Genomic DNA, 14,494 nt, shown 5'->3' with positions numbered 1-14,494 from the left:
CCTGCAAGCTAATAATGTCTCCAGATTCTGGGAGCATATGCATGAGGGTACTGGTTTGTCTGGAATAGATGCAGGACACCAGGCTGCTCCAAGATGGCGGCTGTCAACAGGATAGCAATATATGACTAGCTATGTGGGCTTATTTGGATCACAAAGCACTTACCAGTTTTTTGTGTTTGGGGCTCCTTAGGGGTATAGGGTTTAGGCAGTGCTGGATTTATGTACAGGCTAAGTAGGCTGAAGCCTAGGGCCTCTAAATCTAAGGAGTCTCCCCAGCCCTCCCGCTCCCCAGCGGGCAGTCTCCCCTCTCCCAAAATTGCAAACCCAAGACTTCATGCAAGGGCAGGGCAACTCGGGCCTCTAAGTCTAGGGATGCCTCACCTTATGTCCTTTAGAGGAGAAATTGTGAATTGTAGAATTTTAAATACCCGTCATCATCCTTGGCTTCACTCAATTTTGTTTATAACACTCTTCCATTTTCTTCTAGTTGGGGGATGGGAAGGGGCCTCAAAAGTGGTCTAGCCTCATCTAAATCTGGCCCCGGGTTTAGGGGGGGGGTATTTTGTTTCATGGTGGGGAATCGAGATTTCTTAACTTTTTTTCCACACAGCTACTATGGAAAGAAACATAAACATTAAGGCAATACTCGACTTTCTCAGCAAATTGAAAAGGTTACTGTCACTGAGTTCCCTTCTCAGCCTGTCTTTCTGGAGCAAAGGTTTTCTATGCAAGCCTCAATGCCCACCCACAGCGTATGATGTGCAGCTTAAAAATAGTCATACAGTCCAAAAAATGTGGCTGCAGATCTTATCAGCAGCTATTTTTGCACCTGACTCCATCTAGGTCAGTAATGGGCTGATTCAATCACTGACCTAATGGTCAATGTTGTAATGAATTCAACAATCCTTGTCCCTCCAAACCTAAGACCCGTGGTGGTGGCTTCCCAGGGGCCATCAGCATCACTGAGTGAGAGACTAGAGTGATGTTTGCAAACCTGTTCTTAAATCTTCACTTGTCATCTCCCTTGTGAAAATTCCACCGTGGGTTGCTTTTACTGGTTCCATGACCAGCTTTGCAATTTTGAGCAGAGACACACAGCTATCTGGGTCATCTAATCTCTGGCTGCCCTTAAAAATCTAAATAAAAACAACTTCACCCAAGTGACACAAGGAAATACTGCAAATATGAATTCTCTGACGTGGCACGAACATGTTTAGGAGGGACTTTGCTTCACTATTCCACTGGATTCTGAAAGAGAATTGTGGAGCAGAGAACACTAATCATAGAACATGATTTTAATCTTACTTTGGAAAGGTTATCCAGAACTAAAATGTCCTGAACTGAGCCAACCAAGCCAATCTCTATCAAGAAGCATGAATGCTACATAATGCAAAGTCCTCATCGACATAAGCATATAAAACAGGACAAACCCAGCTTAAAGGATTCCCTATCACTTTATTAGATTTGGCGGATGTCGGAGCATAAAATGTTGTGCCAACTGCAACTCTCAGTTTACACCAGTGCTAATTTTTATAAACGGGCCCAATCAGGACAGAAGAGGGTAAAATTTCTCCAGCTTCTAGAGCAAATGGAAACAGCCACTCCCTCCTCTGAAAACAAAGAAGAGGAAGATCAAGCCTGCTTGTGAATTTTTCGGTATCTGCTTACCAACCTTCTCCTCTTTTCCACATTACTCCTGTAAATCTAAAAACAGAAAACTTTTTCCCTGGACAATCATGTAATAAATGAGAGCATTGTAAAGCTGATGGACCCCGTTCAAAAAGTTTCCATTTACAACTCGTATATCAAGTTGTGGGTTGTGTATGGGATTTCTGTGCTCGCAAAAACTCCATGAAAAAAAACAACAATTGGCACAGAAAGCTGTCTCGGAAATAAAGATGTTCTGTATTGTACAGCTGAATAATTAATGTCTCAAGAACAAGAACGTTAAGTCACGTATTTAGCTTGAATCAGTGTAAAAGGGGGGATGCAAGTTTAAGTAGGCAACGATTTGCAACAGGAATTGCTTTCTTCTTATAACAAATGAACTCTGGGAAAGTGCAAAAGTTGAAAGATTTTTTTTTAAAAAAAGAAAATGATCAAAGGTCCCAACAGCCAAAATTTGAGATCTCTGAAGGCTGAAACTGGATCTTAGTTTGCTTCTTTCGACCATAGTACTATCCATGGGCCTTGTGCCAGTAGTTTAAAGCCATTGATAAGCACAGTTAATTTCTCCTTCATCTCACTCCCAGCTGGCCAGCACCACACACTCTTGATTCGTCTGTAATACTTGTTCCTCTTTGTCAGAAGAAGGGGAACCAGTTCCAGCTATGGAGGTAAGTGTCCCAGAGAACCACCTCTGCGCTCATGTTGCAAACCCATCACTCTTCCTAGTTACTATACACAAAACCAGCTGGGAGTTTTTGTACAACAATGATCAACCACAAATGAGTCAAAATAGGCCCGACAACAGGGAGGGTGGGAGATCTGACAACCAAGGTGCTGGATGAGAGGCTAGAACATGGGTAGGCAAATTAAGGCCCGGGGGCCGGATCCAGCCCAATTGCCTTCTAAATCCGGCCTGCAGATGGTCCGGGAATCAGCATGTTTTTATATGAGTAGAATGTGTGTTTTATATGAGCAGAAAGCAGAGACATCACCTTGCAAACAAAGGTCCGTATATTTAAAGCTATGGTTTTCCCAGTAGTGATGTATGGAAGTCAGAGCTGGACCATAAAGAAGGCTGATCGCTGAAGAATTGATGCCTTTGAATTATGGTGCTGGAGGAGACTCTTGAGATTCCCATGGACTGCAAGAAGATCAAACCTGTCCATTCTGAAGGAAATCAGCTCTGAGTGCTCACTGGAAGGACAGATCCTGAAGCTGAGGCTCTAATACTTTGGCCACCTCATGAGAAGAGAAGACTCCCTGGGAAAGACCCTGATGTTGGGAAAGATGGAGGGCACAAGGAGAAGGGGACGACAGAGGATGAGATGGTTGGACAGTGTTCTCGAAGCCACCAGCATGAGTTTGACCAAACTGCGGGAGGCAGTGGAAGACAGAAATGCCTGGCGTGCTCTGGTCCATGGGTTCACGAAGAGTCGGACATGACTAAACGACTAAACAACAACAACAATGTGTCCTTTTATTTAAAATGCATCTCTGGGTTATTTGTGGTGCATAGGAATTTGTTTACCCCCCCCCCCAAAAAAAATATAGTCCGGCCCCCCACAAGGTCTGAGGGACAGTGGACCGGCCCCCTGCTGAAAAAGTTTGCTGACCCCTGGGCTAGAACTTCTATATGTATTCAAGTATTGGACCCGAGTGACATCCTCAAGGGACCCAGTCAGCTCTGCACATCGAATGCCCCAGCCTGTATGTCTGCATGCCATTGGTCAATCTGCAGGCAGACCAAATTCAAAGTTCCCCAGCCAGCAGGTTGTTGCATTTCCTGGATGTTGGGTCCGCAGGGGGCTGCCATGACGCAATTCTGCGTTGCGATTAAAGGTAAGTGCATGGTTAAACTAAGGAACTCACTCCTGCAGGTGGTGGCAAAGATTAAAAATACATCAAAATGTCACACATTAAAAACTTCCCTAAACAGGGCTGCCTTCAGATGTCTTCTAAATGTCAGGTAGTTGTTTATCTCTTTGACATCTGATGGGAGGGCGTTCCACAGGGTGGGCGCCACTACCGAGAAGGCCCTCTGCCTGGTTCCCTGTAGCTTTGCTTCTCACAGTGAGGGAAACCACCAGAAGGCCCTCAGCACTGGACCTCAGCGTCTGGGCAGAATGATGGGGGTGGAGATGCTCCTTCAGGTATACTGGACCAAGGCCGTTTACGGCTTTAAAGGTCAACACTTTGAATTGTGCTCAGAAACGTACTGGGAGCCAATGGAGAATTAAAAGAGAATGAGGCAAATTCATGGAGAAGGCTTTTACTGGCTAATAGCCATGGCGGCTGTGCCCTGCCTCCACTGTCAGACAGGCAGTCTCCTTCTGGGTACCAGTTGCTGGAATTTGTAGGAAGGGAGAGTGCAGTAGCACTCAGATTCTGCTTGCAGGCTTCCTTCCTTGCACAGGATGCAGGACCAGGTGAGCCATAGGCCTGATGCAGCAAGCTCTTCTTATGTTATTATAGTCATTTAAGAGAAAGGGAAAAGTGTAAATAAAGTTTTGCTTTTCGGACAACTGCTTTGGTATTCCCCACCCCCCCAGAAAAAGGTTCTTTGTTAAATGACTAAAGATTCCCTTTCTCCCACCCACCCACCCTCCACTTTCTCTCTTAATAGCTTGTACAAATTAGACATTTACATGATGCTTTTATTTTATTTTAGGGAAAGTACTCGGCTGGATAAGTTACATGCAATGTGGCAGTTTCCTAGGTAACTACTTGCTTTTAATTGAACAGTAGGGAAAATATTTGTGCAACTTATTGGCACATAAATTAAAGTTGCCCTCTAACAGCCTTAAATTCACACAATCTGCTGTTAAAACCCAATTGTCCTTGTTTTCTAGATTTTTCCTTGAATGACCAAACATCACCAGAGTGTTAAAGGATTCCACAGCCATTTCCATGGTCGTGCTCAGCAATGGTGTGGGCAAGCTTGGTGTTTGGTTGGAAACCTCCACTATTTTATCACAAGGCCTTGAATATCTGACATTTTCTTGAAAGTCGTAGCTGTTGGAGTCATGCCCAGCGCCAGAACATCAGTTCTTAATTTAAAGCAAGTTTCTAGTCCTTGGGGCGGGCTGTGCGTGTGTGGAGCAGCACAATAAACAACACAAAAGCAGGAAGGCAAATGACACGAACTTCACATTTATATATGCAAACATATAAAAATCTATTAAAATCATACAAATAAGTACAATTAAAAAAAGAATGGCACCAGCCCTTTCATTAAAAGACGTTAGTCAGAGAAAGCCTTCTCCGGCATTCCTACCAAGCGTGCCTCTGAGGGTGGTGGGAGAGAAGGCCATCTTCTAAAGATCTCAAAACCTGGGGAGGTTCATATGAAGGGAGTGCAGTCTTTCAGATTGCTTAAATATAATAATAATAATATTTATACCCAGCCCATCTGGCTGGTTTTCCCCAGCCACCATGGGCGGCTGCCAACAAAAGATTAAAAATACAATAAAACATCAAACATTAAAAACTTCCCTTCAGATGTCTTCTAAAAGTCAGATAGTTGTTCCTTGGCATCTGATGGGCGTTCCACAGGGTGGGCACCACTACCAAGAAGGCCCTCTGCCTGTTTCTAGACACAGAGGGCTTTATCTCAATTCTGCTCAAGGAGTTTCAGAAACAGTAACATCATTCAGTTGTGTTTCTTTTGTGTTTCAGCCCCGATGCACATCTGGATTCTCTTATATTTTTGCGTAAGTAGGTTCTGGACAGTAAAGTCTCTGAAATACTGTGTTAAAACCAATTGTATCTCCCAAGGAGAATGTGCTGATAAAGTAAGTCAGAGTCAAATGAAAAGTCAGTTTTATAGAGTTAACATGGAATGAAACTACTCTTCAAATAAGTTGGAAAGCACTGCTGGGCCTCTCTGATAATTTACTTTTTTAAGGGGGTAATGATGAATGAAAATGATTGGCTTGTCTCAGGGTATTGCTAGGGAGTGATCCCAACATGACAGCGGCCCTTTGGATGGCAGCGTTTGGCAGAGCATTAAAGGAGAATAAATGAAGATATACGTGGAAATTAGAGCAGTACCAGCATTGCATTTAGTGCAGGATTTTGCAAACTAGGAAGGGCAACCTGCCCAGCCAGCAGGGTCCTCCAGGTTAACTGGAGAACCTGTTTAAAAGAAAGCATTTATAATTGTCATTCATTTTATTAAGAAACTCAAAGTGCCCTTTTCACTTAATAAAAAAAGCCCAGCTTCGTACAAGGTACCCTTTGAGAACTTCATCAAAAGAAATATTGTTTGGTTAATGGCTAAGGCCAGGTGTCCTCCACTACAGAGAGGCATCTTGTTGATATTAAAGTGAAGTCTGAAAGCGAGAGTTGGGTCAAGATGCCCTTTTGTAGGCAGTATAAATATGATGCAGTAATTCTCTAATAAGGATCGCAAGGCAGTAGGCTTCCAGAGTGCTGAAATGTGCTCTTGTGACATCTACCTGTATCACTCACCATTCTTTATTCAGCCTCCATGGGCCTTTTTTTTTAACAGCATGAGACAATTTGCAGGTCATAATCTTATTTTATTTTTTGTTTATGTCATTAATTTCCTTTCTTCCTTGATAGAACCCAGGGCAGCATGCATAAGGCTCCCTGGTGGTCTGTGGAGAATGACCATAGCTCAAGGATAGAGCATCTGTTTTGCATGCCAAAGATTCTAGGGTCAATCCCTTGCATCCCCAGGTAAGGCTTCAGGGAGGATGTAGGAGGGCTCTAGGACCCTGCCATATTACCAAGGTCTGCCTCTGTTCATGTCACCCCAGACCATTTGTCATACTAGCTGGGGCTGATGGGAGTTGGAGTCCAGTGACATCTGATAAGCCACAGATTCCTCATCCCTGGCCCAGATGACAGAACTAAATATGAAATAATCATGGGTCTCTGTCAGGTACACTAATATTTTGGCATTGCATTTAGTTGTTTTCAGCAGTGGTTGGCCAAACGAAAGGAATGCCATCATTTCTCTACTGTTTTACTCTGGAAGGGACCATGGTTCTTGCTCGTCAGCAGTAAAAGATGAGTTTATAAATAGACAATTTCTGAGAGGCAATGGGGAAGAGGAGGGGTTTTCTTCCTGGATGGTTTCTGGCACAGGCAAGTGTTATTTCTGACAAATGCAGGGCTTCCTGTCATTTCTATCTCTTAAGAGCAGCTCCAGACTCAACATGGAAAATGTGCTTCAAACATGTAGACAAATGTTTCCTGAAGCAAATATGTAACAGTGTGGATGCCATAGAAATGTATACATGTTCCTGCTTGCATGCAAATGAAGCCCCTGAACTAAACGGGACACTTGGATGCAAACACATGGGTGTTTAAAGAGTCATGCAGCCATGGACTGGCAATCCACATTTAATGCATTTCCTGGAAGCACCTGAGGATGGGCACCAAGAAAAGTGTGAAGCTTTACTTACTTTTATCAAAGAACAATTTCAGATAAAAAGCACAGAGACAGGCAACTTCTCCCAGGCTTGAATGGAAGTAAACAAACAGCTTGCAAATGTTGGAAATAGCCAGGGTTGTTTTCTGAGCTAATCCAATTTTGGAAGATGACCATCAGTGATACAGAAGTAGAGTTTTGGGTTATATTTCCCAGTAACCACTGAGGTGTTTTATTTATCCTGGTGTGCACTAGAGCACCAAAGCCAGAGAAGAAACGTCCCTTACTCTCTCCCTCCTGCCAACACTGACCTGGCCAGGAAAACCAGACCTGGCCAGGAAGAGGGAAGGATTGGGGGGTGGATTAAGGGACTCCATGGATGAGAAAGGGTAAATCAAGAATTATTCTCTGGTGTGGGTTTTAATCTGTCAGAGTATTCAGGAGCCTTGTAATGCTTGAATTTTCTTTGTAGTGAGCATAGGATGGCACACATTTCACATGTTTTCAAAGGAATCCTTCTGGTTAGGATGCGATGGTGTATGTTACTAGCAGATAATAATAATAATAATAATAATAATAATAATAATAATAATAAATTTTATTTATATCCCGCCCTCCCCAGCCGAAGCTGGGCTCAGGGCGGCTAACAACACTAAAATAGTGCAACATTATAAAAACATTATAAAAATTAATTAAAATCAAAATTGATGACAACCATAAACTAAAGTTTTGTAAAGATTGCCAAAGGAGGGAGTCAGGCTGCGCCCTGACCAAAGGCCTGGTGGAACAGCTCTGTCTTGCAGGCCCTGCGGAAAGATGTCAAGTCCTGCAGGGCCCTTGTCTCTTGTGACAGAGCGTTCCACCAGGTTGGAGCCGCAGCCGAAAAAGCCCTGGCTCTAGTTTAGGCCAGCCTAACTTCTCTGTGGCCTGGGACCTTCAAGATGTTTTTATTTGAAGACCGTAAGTTCCTCTGTGGGGCATACCAGGAGAGGCGGTCCCATAGGTACGAGGGTCCTAGGCCATATAGGGCTTTGAAGGTTAAAACCAGCACCTTAAACCTGATCCTGTACTCCACCGGGAGCCAGTGCAGCTGGTATAGCACCGGATGAATGTGATCTCGCAGCGAAGACCCCTTAAGGAGTCTCGCTGCGGCATTCTGCACCCGCTGGAGTTTCTGGGTCAGTCTCAAGGGCAGCCCCACGTAGAGCGAGTTACAATAATCCAGTCTGGAGGTGACCGTCGCGTGGATCACAGTGGCTAGGTCAGGGCGAGAGAGGTAAGGAGCCAACTGCTTAGCTTGGCGGAGATGAAAAAATGCCGCCTTTGTTATAGCTGCAATCTGCGCCTCCATGGAGAGGGAGGTATCGAAGATTACACCCAAACTCTTAACGGACGGTGCTGGCACTAATTGCACCCCCGCAAGAGATGGGAGTTGCCCCCTCAATCCCATATCGTCCCGTCCCAGCCAAAGGACCTCTGTCTTCGAAGGATTTAACTTCAACCGGCTCCCACGTAACCATCCAGCCACAGCTTCCAAGCATCTGATCAGTGTGTCTGGGGCCGAGTCAGGATGGCCATCCATCAACAGATAGAGTTGGGTGTCATCAGCATACTGATGGCAGCCCAGCCCAAAACTCCGGACAAGCTGGGCGAGGGGGCGCATAAAGATGTTAAAAAGCATCGGGGAGAGTATCGCACCCTGGGGCACTCCACACACCAAGGAGTGGCAGGATGACAATTCCCCCCCAAGCGCCACCCTCTGTCCCCGACCAGAGAGAAACGAGCGCAGCCATTGAAGGACTGTGCCCTGGATCCCCACGTCGGCAAGGCGGTGCTCCAGGAGTTCGTGATCGACCATGTCGAAGGCTGCTGACAGATCTAGAAGAATCAGCATCCCCGACCCGCTTCGATCCAGCTGCCTGTGGAGATCATCTGTTAGGGCGACCAGAGCCGTCTCGGTCCCATGACCAGCGCGGAAGCCGGACTGGAATGGATCCAGAGCCAGATGTGCCAATCCACAGCTGACAGCGTATGCTGTCAACAGCTAAAGCAGTATCATATGGGAGACAAATGGAAAAGAGTTGAGGAATATTTGAAAATCCTGAGGTAGCCCCCTTACTTTGAGACTTTCCCCCTTGTCGTCTTCTTCTTTGGTGACCACTCATAGCCAAGTAAAATAGTCTTCCATGAACACGGTCTTAACGGTGAGTCTGTAAGTGACTGTAGAGGCCAATTCTGGATCCACACGTCCTTCCACAGTGGGGACATAGGTTTCCGGGCAGGAGTTGATCACAGTGAGGGTTTGCTAAATGTGCCTTCCTCTTAGCACGTTTCTCCCTTTTGTCCTGAGTTTGAGCATCTTCAAAGATGCTCAAAGTTTGAGCATCTTCAAAGATGCTCAAAGTTGCTTTCCCCAATGTAACCTTGTGCCATTGGCATGGAGATGTCCTGATTTCCTTATGATAGGATAATGGGTTGCTCTCCCCCACACCATTTATCTGAAAAGCATCTTGCAAGAGCACTCACAAAGGGCTGATCCCACAATCTGATTCCTTCCCCACTCCCCTAAAAAAGAAATCTAATGACTTTTTCAAATCCAGCTATGCTATTTCAGATGTAGAGGATGGCCCTAGTTTGTGAAAAGCAGAGCAAGGAGGAAGTTTTAAGCTTGAGTGAGTTTCTTATGCAATCTCCTTCCCTGAGCTTGGCATGGTCATTGAAGGGGGATAATGGCCAGCTGGCTGTTCCAGGAATTTGAAATGTGAATTATACCCACCTGCCAAAGTGGAGGCTGAAACCTGTTTTGCCCAAACTCGTGGATAATTTATACTGGCATTTGAGGCAACAAGAGTTATGAGAATTTCATCCAATGCCTAGCATGTGTTTACTAAGGTCACATCCACACCATATGTTTAAAGCATTACTGTAACACTTGAACAGTCATGGAGAATCCTGGGAATTATAGGGCTGTCCCCACAGAACTACAATTCCCAGCACCCTTAACAAACTGCAGTTCCCAGGATTCCGGAGGAAACCTGAGTTGCCATTTGCTCCGATTGAGCTGAAGAGCAGTTTTCCCCGGGGGAAAGCAGTGTGACAAGAGGAAGTGTGGATGAGCCCTGATTTGCCATAAATGATAACAGGCTCAAATTTCCAGATGAATGAGCCACAATAATTGACCAGAAACTGGAGGAGATCGTACTGTATCAGTTTGCATCTGTCTGGGCAGCTCTGGTTAGGAATTGAGGAAACTAAGCACAAGTTGCTGTGAATCTGGTTCTGCCTGTGTAATTGCTTTTGTGATCCAATAATACCCCTTCCACTTCTTTACATGTAAATAAGCATATTATTTTGAAGACATAATAAGTTCCCTGCATGCTCTTCGCCAAAGTAACTAAAGTCTCCTCCAGCGGACGTATTTGTTGAGCATCCATTATGATTTACTTGCACAAAGCTTATGCCAAGGTTAGACTATGACTGGTCTTTACTGAGCTTTCATTCCAATTTGTTTACAGGGCAGTTATACAACAAATGAGCATTCATCCTGATTTGCTTGCAGGATGCTTACATGCCTTCCTGGCAATTATCCCACACTTTTTAGTGGACTCCCTCATCATTTACCTAACTGCAAAAAGTCAAGTGTTTTTTCTTAAAAGTGGATTTGTTGTGCTAGGGTAGGGGTCAGCAAACTTTTTCAGCAGGGGGCCAGTCCACTGTCCCTCAGACCTGGGGGGTGGGGCGGACTATATTGGGGGGGGGGGATATGAACGAATTCCTATGCCCCACAAATAAACCAGAGATGCGTTTTAAATAAAAGCACAGATTCTACTCATGTAAAAACAAACTGATTCCCGGACCATCTGTGGGCCAGATTTAGAAGGCGATTGGGCCGGATCTGGCCACCCCGGTCCTTAGTTTGCCTACCCATGTGCTAGGGGTATAAAGACTTTAATTCACTTTACTTGTTCAAATTTAAATTTCTGATATGCACTTAAATCCCTTCCCCAAAATAGTGACCGCCTGGAGGCACCCTGGACTGTCCTGAATGTCTCATCGGCCAGAGAAGGAGTTATAGGGAACACTGTATTTTCACTGAATAAACAATGCTTGAAGTTAATCGTCAGCTGACTGTCCTTCCCTAAGTGGTTTCTGGATTCTTGCCTGAGTGCATTAAGAGATGAAAGGATGCAGCATATCAGTTTGTCTTATTATTTTGTCCTATAGCAGTAAAGGAACTTGAGATGATATAATAGCAAATAGCAATTATTTTCAACCATCAGTGGGTACATATTTGGCCACAGAGTAATGTTCCATCCATTATTGTTAATATTATTCAGCTTCTTTTACTGTTTTCTTCCAGGAAACTACAAGTTTTGCATTCTTTGAGGAAGAATGTAGATTTACCCTGGACTTTTTAAAACTACAGTATTTAACCCACAAGACTTAGGAATATAAGTGCCTTGTGTCCTTGTTCCATGTTCCCAGATGCTCTGGGTGTTCAAACTCTGTTCACATGATAGCAACTATATGCACATCAAGCTATTCTAAATATAACATCAGACGTGGGCATTGATTACATTTTGGCTCACAGGGTGTCTTCCACAGTAGCAGAACATCTTTAATAAGTTCAAAGATATAAGAATAGATGAGAAGGGGGAGCAGAATTGCAATGCCAGATCCAAACTGCCCATAATCTATTGGTACATTTTAAAGCTGTGGTCACCTCAGCATAAACTGACTCCCCACAAACAAATGAATGGTCAATAAAACAGACCCTCTGGAAGCAACCTTGGTGGTCTTGTACACGACTCTTCCACAAGCCCAGCTGTTAACATGAGAAGCACAGAAACCATGATCACAAGGCTGCTGCAAAGATAAAGAAAATAAGATTATAAAACATAAATGATAATAGAGTTTAACCGCAGATCTCCGTGGCAATCCTTTGACTGCTCACTTGGGAATGTGGCCCATTGAACTCGCTGAGGGTAACTTCTAAGGACACGGGGAAAGGAAAGCCTGAACATTTGCTTGTATCAGAGAAAAGTGATCTGAGGAAAGAGGATTCAAAACTCTGTGAAGCTCAGTAGCCAGTTGAACAAAAAAATCTAACCTTTATATCATCTAGCGTACATGAAATTGGTGCTCTAAAAACAACCCAAACGAGATACGTCATTGCACAAGCAAGTTTTTAAACTTTGTTCACTGTCTCTGACAGAGGCGCTGAGTTCTGCCCCAAAATGAGGGGGGGGCTCATCATATGCACGAGATGTCATGTGTGTGACGCACACGTGTGACACCACGTGCATCAGGAGGAGGCCACAAGGCCCACTGCCACCATGTAGAGGCCCAATAAGGCCCACCGTCATTGCAGGGAGGCCCAGGGAGGCTTGCTACCATCGCAGTGAGGCCCGACAATGCCCAGTCCCTCAAGACTGGAGGGGGGCTCGGTCCCATCCCAACATACTTTGGGGAAACTGAGGTGTCTTCGGCCCCATGGAGTTGGTGCCTATGGTCTCTGATCATTTCCTTTCTGTTTGTTATATTTTTTTCTTCTGTGTTTATATTCCCAAGCTCCTTTAAGTATCTGTTTGATACCTTGCACTGCCTAATTGTTCTTTTTTTGTTTTGTTATGATGAAGACTTTCTTCTCCCTCATACATTTCTTATTTATGCTCCACTTTATTGCATTTGCAACACTCTTTCATTTCCATGCAAACATCCGGAGGTGCAAATAAGGTTTTGCAATGTTCAGCTTCATCCCACTCTCCCCACACTCACACACACACAAAAATTAAACTTCTGGCTCAACGAGTAAGTGAAAGAAGACCCTATTTCTCCATTTTTTTCTCCTTCAGCAGCCAGCCCTTGGAAAAGACCTTTCTAATTATTGTTGTTTTTCTGTTTTATGCCTATTTATTGATTGTAATATTTTACTTCTGGTTTCTGTTTGTTTTAAATACTGTTTTATTTTGAGTGCTAGGTTGTGTTACTGATGGTTGTGCAAACTGCTTTGTGACCATCTATGGTGAAAAGCTGTCTATAAATATTGGAAGGAAAAACAAATAAATTTACAGGGATTTCCTACATATGCTTAACCAGGAGTAAGGTCTACTGTGTTCAGTGAGACTTAATGCCTTGCAAGTGGGCTTAGGATCACAGCCTTCATTACTGCACAGTCTTGACAGATTTCACCGCAGAGCCGTCTGACATGGCATTTGTTAAGCAACAATGCCCCAGAGGTTTTCCCCAGTCTGTGTCTTGCTCATGCTGCTTCCCCAAATGCTTTAGGGTTGCAGAACAATACTCACAGGCTGCAAATAGAACTGAGAAAACGGCAAGTTCGACACTTTCAAAGAAACACAAATACAATGTTTGTCATGTGGCCCTGTTGAGGGAAAGAGACCGGAAACCTGCACAGGAAATCCTCACTTGAAATATTATTTAACTTCTTCTCTGCTTGCAAATCTCTTATAGCAGCTGATGCCAGCCGAGCCCTCTGAAAACTGAAGGCTTGTAAGCTAGCAGGAACCTATTACGTAATCATCACATCGTTTCCAAAAAGGACTTCAGTTCTATCCAATTGACTGTGGCAAGCAGTTATTTGGCAGGGGGTTGAGCCAAAGTCTGAACACATTCACACCAGCTAATCTTCGGTATGCTCCTTTACAGTTGTAGCTTGTGTAAGGCAAAGAGACCCCTGACCGTTAGGTCTAGTCGTGACCGACTCTGGGATTGCGGCACTCATCTCGCTTTATTGAACAAGAGAGCGTACAGCTTCCAGGTCACGTGGCCAGCATGACAAAGCTGCTTCTGGCAAACCAGAGCAGCGCACGGAAACGCCGTTTACCTTCCCACCGGAGCGGTACCTATTTATCTGCTTGCACTTTGACATGCTTTCGAACTGCTAGGTTGGCAGGAGCAGGGACCGAGCAATGGGAGCTCACCCCGTTGCAGGGATTCAAACCGCAACCTTCTGATTGGCAAGTCCTAGGCTCTGTGGTTTAACCCACAGCGCCACCTGCGACCCTTTTTGTAGCTTGTGTAGTTTGCTCCTAATATTATCTCCAATCCCAATATGCATCTTTGCCATGTGGTGCCCAGTTGGCATTGACCTGTGACAGGTCCTTCCTACTAGTGGCCCCCCATTGGTAAAATGCCCTCTCTGGTGAAGTGAGTTTGAGGAGAAATTTTAAAACATTCCTGTTTACCCAGGCATTTGATGAGTGAAAGATACTGTTCCTGTCAGTTTCCTGGTTGAAAGATATAGTTCATTGACATCTGTGCTTTTTTTTCTTTAAAAAAAAAATGTTTAGGACTACTCTCATTTTCTTACTCATATTGAAATACTGCCCGTCAATGAGGCCAAACTTAGATTCACAAAATGTTTAGGTGTATGCATACCCTTGCGTACCCCCAGAAAAAAGCACT

The 14,494-nt window shown here is 44.4% G+C and overlaps 1 long non-coding RNA gene across 1 annotated transcript; it reads right to left on the bottom strand.

Moving 5' to 3' along the window:
- Positions 1-11,659: 11,659 nt before the first annotated feature.
- LOC308457912 lies at positions 11,660-13,454 on the bottom strand. The gene is made up of 2 exons (XR_013977133.1): positions 13,375-13,454; positions 11,660-11,932 (listed from the first exon to the last, which is right to left on the bottom strand). It is a non-coding gene; the product is annotated as an uncharacterized lncRNA (long non-coding RNA).
- Positions 13,455-14,494: the final 1,040 nt, after the last annotated feature.

The sequence above is a fragment of the Podarcis pityusensis genome (assembly GCF_964106645.2).
Source record: "Podarcis pityusensis genome assembly, chromosome: 11".
NCBI lineage: Eukaryota > Metazoa > Chordata > Lepidosauria > Squamata > Lacertidae > Podarcis > Podarcis pityusensis.
This window is presented reverse-complemented; position numbering and strand designations above follow the sequence as displayed.